The following is an 8491-nucleotide window of genomic DNA, read 5'->3' as shown; positions in this document are numbered from 1 at the left end:
AAACTCTCTCTCCTTTAAGAGAGCATTGTTCAGTTCTCACTCTCTCTGCTTTTTGGACATTTCTACTTTAAAGCGTGGTTATTTTTGTAAATCTCCTGCTTATAGATACTGCATAGAATGTGAAGATATGCTTTAAGACACAGTAAAATATTTATAATCAGACAAGTTTTTGTTAGGTGAAAATCAATAGGCATTTAAAAGTGACGTATTTATCAATCTATATCTATGCACACAAATATGTACACACATATATACATATATATATATGTATATATGAGCTCCCATTAACCCAATGGAGATTAGAAATAGTATGCATTTTTTGTTTGAATCTGTTGCCACCCTATTTTGGTCTGAAGTATCTTTTTTTTTTTTTTTTTTGGTGAGGAAGATTGGCCCTGAGCTAACATCCATTGCCAATCCTCCGCTTTTTGCTGAGGAAGATTGTCCCTGTGCTAACATCTGTGCCCATCTTCCTCTACTTTGTATATAGGATGCTGCCACGGCATGGCTTGATGAGCGGCGTGCAGGTCTGAGCCCAGGATCTGAACCTGCGAACCCCAGGCCACTGAAGCAGAGCGTGCGAACTTAACCACTGAGCGAGCCCCTGAGGTACCTTTTATTGAATATCTGAGAAATAGTAGATATTTAATAAATATTTATTGAATTTTCAAAATCACTTAAGTTTCACATACTTAAAATAATGCCCACTATTCAAGAGTGATTTCATTTAATTTCAGACATCACAGATTAATTTTAAAAAGTGTGTTGCCTTTATTGTAATATCATTGTGTCAATGTAGCTCAGTCTATCCATTATTGAAAAGAAAATGCTTTAATTGAAAGATGATCCATACACTTAGACTTAAATAACAATGGTTATTGACCGTCTAACTTTTGGATATCTCCAGAACAGAAAGGAAAGAAAGCCTAGTTGAACTAAATAATATAAATGGGTGCAGTTGCGTGTCTACCTTATTTGCTTAATACCTCTCTGCAGAAAATTAATGATAATTTTCCCGGGATAATTTAGATCAAAGGTAACAAGTTCAAATGCCTTGGAGGCGAGGCACATAAGCACCTCCTGGAGTCGCTGAGTTGGTGTGAGAGTTGAGTTGAGACTTTGGCATACTCTGCTTCAAGGTGTTTAAATTCAGTCTTCATTTTTTAAAACACTGTGCTCATCAAACAAAACCATTTGCCTCCCTAACATTTCAGGCCGAGGGGCTAAATTAAAATGAATAGACACAGTGGTTCTCCAGTGCCCTCTGTGGAAAGGCAGCACTAGAATGACTTGAATGGTCTGTTCATGCAAATTCTAGTTCACGCTTGGGAATTTTAACTCTGCAAACCCAGAAACCCTTATTTTTATGCACAGACAAGTGTACATCTCTAAAAATTTATTGTTAAACATATACAAAAAAATGATCAAAAAAATCAGATGCACATTTCTAAAATAATCAAGTCATCAGAAGTGATAGTGAGTGACAGAAGGAGCGTTTGCTGAAAAGAGAGGTACCTGGTGTGAGGCAGTCCTGATGTTTCAACCTTGGCTTATTACACACATTCCTATCTATTGCGTTCGCTGTATTTGAGCTCTTGCTTTTGTGAAATATATGCACAGTATGCAGTAGAGGTGAAGGAAAGGAAATATGTGAGCAAGTAGATTAATACAATAAATCCTCAATGATTAGTGCTGAAACTTGTTCTGCTCTCCCTTTCAGTGTATTCCCACTTATTTAAATGAGAGCTTTCTAGAAGAGATAATGGTTATGAATATTGGCCTTTAACCAAGAAGCAGAAGTCGAATGAACCACGGGAAAATAAACTTCACTTGGCCATGATTTCAGGACGGATGGCAGGCAGTTGTCTAAACTATATTTGTTTTCTTAATCTGCTACTTTTCATGACAATTATATTCAGTAAGGAAAACATTTTACTGAAGTGATCAACATATTCATCATCCTCACTTTTTTTTTATGTGACTGTTTGCCTTGCTGCAGTAGTGTCTTCAGTTTGTCACCCTCAGACTGCCATCCCCTGACTGGCCCTTAATACTTCAGGTGAGTGTTATTTCAACACCTGTGTAGTTATCACTGGCTGGTTCCAGGTGGGACCCTGCCCACCCGAGCAAGACTGGCTGCGTGGTGAGAAGTGTCTTGGCAGCAGATAGAGCTTAGGCAGAGGGAGCAATCTCAGAACCAAGAGGATTTGGGCAAGAAGTATTAGCCAGAAGTCTAGGTAGCCTAGAAGTCAAAGTGAGGAAGGTAGTTATGGGCATGGGGATTTGGAAGAAAATCTTAAGTATTAGGAAAGTGTTGGGGGGAACAAGTCTAGGACATTTTAGTCCTAGAGCAACTATAGGCTTGAATGGGAACCACGGCAGAAGCATGAACAGCACGGAAGAGACAAGAATCTTCTACCAGAAGCAAGGTCTTAAGATGTCTCATCTTAAGAGTTCTTAGGTTCTTAGCTTCTCAAGCCAAGAACCTAGTTTTTAGAAGCTGGCTTTAAGGCCAGAATGAGATTTGATTCTGAGCTGACTCTTGGGATTCTTAAAATCTTCCTGTCTGGTATCAAAGATTTGTCCCAGAATCAGATACCAGAAGTCAGAGAATTTAGCTGACGTGTTCAGGATCACCAGCTAATTAGTGCTGGGCCAAAATTAGATCCTAAGTTTTCAGTTCTCAGACCAGGTCTCTTTATGCCATACCAGAGAAATATTTCATTGTTTTTGACATGTTCACTTGTCACTGTTGTTTCATAACTATAAAGAGAATTAATAATTAGGGTCAGATTACTGGAGAGGTAAAATGAAGCAATTCATGGACACATCTAATAAAAATACACACAAATTAGTCTTGGATTTTCCGAAAGCCTCAGAATTGACTGATTTTTCTGATCATTATTTATACATCTCTATGAGTTGATTATAGATGGATTCATTATAAGTTGTTAACAATTATAAGATTTAAGATTGGAAAATTCCATTATAAGCAAATTACTGAATAAGACATAATTCCACGTATCCATCTTACTGGTAAGTTTTTCTTTTCTTTCTTTCATTCTCCAACCTTGGCCTTAAAGATATTTCTTGAGATTTTATTTTATTACGGTTTGAACTTTCCTGTCCTTTTATTGCCCTAATCACAAAGGTTTGGATGCAAGTTTATACAGGATAGATTCCTGTATTACTTAAAAATGCAACCAGCAATTCAAAACTATTAATACTCTATCCAGTCATAATTGCACTTATAATTTTATGTTCTGTTTTTGCCTTATAACCTTTAAACTTAGCATAGAGTCCTCTTTTCATACTTGAAATCATCATTCCACCTCAATCTTGCAGAATTGATATAAAAGGAACAAATATCTTTTATATTAACTAAAACGTAAAAGCAAGTAGTATTTCAAGGTTGTACAAAATTTATCAGATGATGGTACTTGGAGATGAACTGCAGTATTACAGACCAGTTGCTTTGGAAATCCTGGGGTTTTGTTTGCTTTTATGCAGAATTTGTTTTTTTAACAGAGGAATCATTGAGCTTTCTGACCTGCATGGGCCCAGGATATTGATATGACAGTTGCATTTTACTACACAGAATCACACTGTAGAATTAAAGTAGGCATTAACTGAACTGGAGGCCAAGTTCTGACATCAGAGTGCTGAGGGGAAGCTGCAGGTATGGGGAATGGAAGGAGAATGGGCCAAGGTTGGAGAGGTTCTCGAGAGAATTTCTGCCACTGAGAGCCTAGATTCAGGCAATCCACAGTACGAGATTTTTATTTATTTTACCAACCAGGGAAGAAAGAAAAAGCAAAAAAATGAATGGCATGTCCAGACATTGGGAAAAATATGTGAAAGAGCTAGGAAGAGAAGGAGAAAATATGATGTGAGAATAAATATAACAAGTTGAAGGCTGGAGTCTTGCTACTGGAAACATGATTCAAGATCTAGCAGCATCAGCACCAACTGGGAACTCTTTCGAAATGCAGAGTCTTGAACCAGGATCTGCATGGTAACAATATTCCTAGGTAGATAGGATGCCCATTAATGTTTGAGATCAAAGTTTGGGGAGACTGTTTTTTCACATTAAAATGAATAAAGCATTTAAATGAATGAATAAAATATGCATGAATACCCAAAAATGAATAAAATGAATAATACATTCAAACATTATCAAAATTCCTTAGGAAATTTTTCTTTCAAGTTTGAATTTTACATTTTAAGACCATGGAAAAATCTTAGCGATCATACCAAAATTTGTTTTTCACTTCTTGTTCTTTCTCAATTTTCTTCATGAAATATTTAATTATCAAGGTATTTATGAAGTATGCTTGGTCAAAAGCATCCCATTAATTAAAATATTTTATTTTTTAATGGAGTGAAATGAACTATGATCTTGTTTTTTAAATTACAATTGCATTTTTTTCTCAGTTTTTGTTGTTGTTGGGTGGGATGGTGTATTTTTCTTTTACAACATAATTTTTGATAAGTGTTTGAATAGAAAGCATTGAAGTTGCTTTACAACTGCCACGCCGCCTCTGTCATGCGTACTAGATTATAGCCCCGCACATTTATTTTATTTGTTTTGTTTTGTTTTATTTTATTTTAATTGCTCATTACTCAGCTTATCTCAACTACCCGTTATCTTGGCTGCAAATACCTTTTAATGCTGTTCAAAAAGTTCAAATCCACCGCCCAAAGTGTAGTTTTGCTATAGAAACAGATACTCAAAAAATGTGCTACCAGCATAGAAAGCAGTTCCCAAAGACAAGCTCCAAAAAAACATTTTCGGAACAGACGGCATCAATGGGTAAATGTCAGTTTCCCCCAGCTGTCTGCTTTCAAGGAGTTTGCATTCAGAAGTATATACAATTCCGATATATTTACTAAAATATTCATTTCATTGCCTTGAAAATATGTCAAATAGCTGAAGGAAGAAACAAAGCTAAAATTCAAATTGTACCATTTTTCCTTAATTGTAGATGAAAACTTGAGTCACAGGTAGAAACAGGGTAAAACAGTTCACTATAAAAATGATAGAAGGTTCTAGGTCAAGTCGGCTATTGGAGACAAAGCCACTATCATGTTTCATCAAATATTAGGATTCAGTGCCAAGGGTTTTCATTATACACAGGGTACAAAGTACTTTATAAATCACCGTATCTTCTGACATTCAATTACGTTCAGTCTTATTAATATGAACTGCAGAGTGTTTTTAGGTGTCTACTGGCAGTAAAACCAGCCTTTTCATTAAAAAAAGTTGGCATTCACACATGGCCCAAAAGTTCACATAACACCTTTAAACATCCAAGGTATAAATGCTGATTATTTTTAAATGTTTCAAACTACACACTAATTATCTAAGAACCTTGAAAATAAACACCTGTCCATATGCACAGGGCCTGATTAAAACAGAAGACGAGATCTTGTGCAAATCAAGTAGTGATTTTCCCAAGAAAATGTAGTCCTTCCACATCTTTTTCTATATGATCTCTACTCATTTTGCACAATAATATATTTTTATGAGTGAACCTGGTGCATTTGTAATATAGTCTCAAAGTCTCTAGGAGAAGAAACACCTGTCTTCATTCTTGTAATTTCACAATCACAGTCCTGATGCAGCAGCACAGGTAGTGTTGAATGACAAGACTCAACATTTTACCCTCCTCTCACCTCCAGGTAATGTGGGCTCATCTTTTCTCTGCATTTTATATATTCTCTTCCAACGGAAGCATCCTTATGCACACCTTTTAAATCAGAGGTTTGAAGCATTTGAGTATTTGAGTCACTTATAAGACTATAGGCTCCTGGACCTGGACCGAGGAATTCTGATTTAATGCTCTGTGGGATGGTCAGCGATGGTATTATTATTATTATTATTAATCTCTTGGTAATTCTAATATGCAATCAGGATTGAGAACCACTCTTAGATCATGGCTGTTGGGAGCTGAAAAGCCTCTGTCTGTATAATTTTGCAAGTAGTAGAAGAGACAGGAGCTATTCTTGGAAGATGTTCCTGAGGCTATCACAAATTTTATAGACATTTAAACGAACTGCATGATCTTTTGAGATTTATTTGCACATGTAAATTGCTCTCTATATACACATATATAATATATATACTTGGATGTATATATTATACCCCGTATTTACATAGGAATAAATATTTAACTTGAATTCGTTTATAATCATCTGTTCAAAACAAGGCACTTCAAAGAATGTATTCTCTCTGGTGCGTAAGCACCTTGATGAGAAATATTTATCTGTGACCACAAGGGGGTGGTAGTGATCTGTGAGTAAATGGTGTAATTCAAAATTTAAGTAAAATTGGTAAATATGTATGCAGGTTGAAACCATTTACCATCAACAAATTTTTCTTTTCCTGAAAATAAATGTTATGATTTATAGTGACAGTAATATAAACTGCTTTCTATGCTGTATATATAATTTCTGCACACCTACGGTTGTAGTAAAAGTTTTTCTTTGGCAAATATTTTTCTGTAGAGATATTCAACTTAAGTTTTGTAATTTAAATGCTTAGCTATTGTTATAGTATGGATTTGTTAAATATTTTAAAAGGACGTATAAAAATGTTTCCAATGTCTAATTTAAAAATATTTCTAATGCCTAATTTATTTTTTTTATTTAATTAATTTTTTTTTTTTTGTGAGGAGATCAGCCCTGTGCTAACATCTGCCAATCCTCCTCTTCTTTTGCTGAGGAAGACTGGCCCTGGGCTAACATCTGTGCCCGTCTTCCTCTACTTTATATGGGACGCCGCCACAGCATGGCTTGACAAGTGGTGCATGGGTGCGCGCCCGGGATCTGAATCTGTGAACCCCGGGCAGCAGCAGTGGAGAGCGCACACTTAACCGCTTGTGCCACCGGGCTGGCCCCCCTAATTTATTTTCCATGAAAATATTATATTTTCATCAGAATAAAAAGCAACATTTATCTTTCTTATAACTATGAACGACTCTGAGAAGATTCAGTTCCTCATTTGTTTCCTAATTTATTAAACCCAGAATTGGAATATGCTCAAAACTGACTAATGTTAAAATAAATTTTTTGTGTAGTTTCAAGAATTTGAGGAGACAAACATTTTACTTGGTTTGGATTTTATTTTTTTTTTATTTTTACTTTTTAAAATTTTTTGTTTATTGCAGTAACATTGGTTTATAACATTGTATAAATTTCAGGTGTACATCATTATGCTTCTATTTCTGCATAGATTACATCATGTTCACCACCCAAATAGTTAATTTTTTCCAAAACTTAACTTTGTAATGAAAGAACATTCTAAAATATAAACACAGAAATCATCTATGGAATTTACTCCAATGGACATTATGAGTGTCTTGTATTTTGAGGCAGAAAGTGCTGGAATTTCATAAAGAAAGAAGGCATGTTCCTTATTCTCAAGAAACATGCAGTTTAGTGAACTTAAAAGTGTTACTGCAGTGAAGATTAAGAGATTTGTAATTCCTTCTTCCTTCTGCCCCTCTCCCCTCAGTAATATCTTGTTATGTCTCAGGATTAAACATCTCCCTCTAGAGCATCTTCTGTTTTGAACAATAGAATTTCCATGCAGCATGGTGAGCTAGTAAGGGCAAGAATGAGTAGTGTCTTTCAAATAGAAGATATTTGACTCTTTTGTAAAATAGAGTCAAAAAAAGATTATAAAAGAAGTATCTGGTAAAAAAAAATATCTTACAAAAAATGATATTTCACTCTTTTGAGTGAAGCAGAGAAAAGCCTTTGACCTAACCATGAAAACATATTTTTTAGTATTCCAAAAACAGTTGGCTGACTCTGGAACAAACTCCTAGCTCCCCGTCCTCCAGCGGTGCTGGTATCAGACTGAGTTCCCCACGAGTATGTTGAACCGCTTCCCTGTTGAAGGCCTTCAAAGACCTTCTCTCCGCGATTTCAGAGCCCTTCATAACACATGCCCTTTATGGTAACATTTATCTCCACTCCATACTCTCCCATTTGTCATCATGTGCAACTTATGTGCATTTCTATTTATGAGGACATATGCTGGATTCCCTCAGAGGCTGGTCTGTGCTTCAGAAAGTTAAAAATGGTTGAGAGTCTTCAGAGAAGAGGCTGAGTGTAGTTATCATCCTTGGCGTTGAAATCAACATTTTCTTGCTGTTGAGATTCTATGACTTTTGCAGAAATGGTGGCATGAATTTTGGTCACTTCTCTGCAGACTCTTAACTTTAGCTGAGGATTCCTGCCTCCTGGTCTCACTTACCACCAGCTTCCTGAGCCATGTAGGTTATATGATGACTTGCCCAGTGCCTGTCCCCTTACTGTTGAGACTTGTGGTCTCTGCTTTGACTTCACCAGCCTGTTTTGCCGTCTCTTTGGATCCCATGGATTCTGAGACTCGCTTAACTTTCTTGACTTGAATCACTCACTCGGGTGCACATAATTCCCAGGCCACTCCCATACCTGGGCTCTCCCTTGATTACCCAGTCTT

General features: G+C 36.2%; 1 protein-coding gene across 6 annotated transcripts in view; it reads left to right on the top strand.

Moving 5' to 3' along the window:
* Window positions 1-493: 493 nt before the first annotated feature.
* The window catches only part of LOC106801446 (sperm-associated antigen 16 protein-like), a 162622-nt gene continuing 154624 nt past the window's right edge, over window positions 494-8491 (top strand). For 3 of the 6 annotated variants that reach the window (XM_087424861.1, XM_087424869.1, XM_087424866.1), the window contains exon 1: window positions 848-2059. The gene's annotated coding sequence lies outside the window, so the exon portion shown is untranslated. Of the gene's footprint in view, window positions 610-847; window positions 2060-8491 lie in introns of those variants that run through there. The other 3 variants (XM_087424864.1, XM_087424863.1, XM_087424859.1) reach the window with 2 other exon arrangements.

The sequence above is a fragment of the Ceratotherium simum genome, chromosome 37 (assembly GCF_057802395.1).
Source record: "Ceratotherium simum simum isolate JZ-2026a chromosome 37, ASM5780239v1, whole genome shotgun sequence".
Taxonomy (NCBI): Eukaryota; Metazoa; Chordata; class Mammalia; order Perissodactyla; family Rhinocerotidae; genus Ceratotherium; species Ceratotherium simum.
The sequence above is the reverse complement of the archived record's forward strand: the minus strand, read 5'-3'. Positions and strand labels throughout refer to the sequence as shown.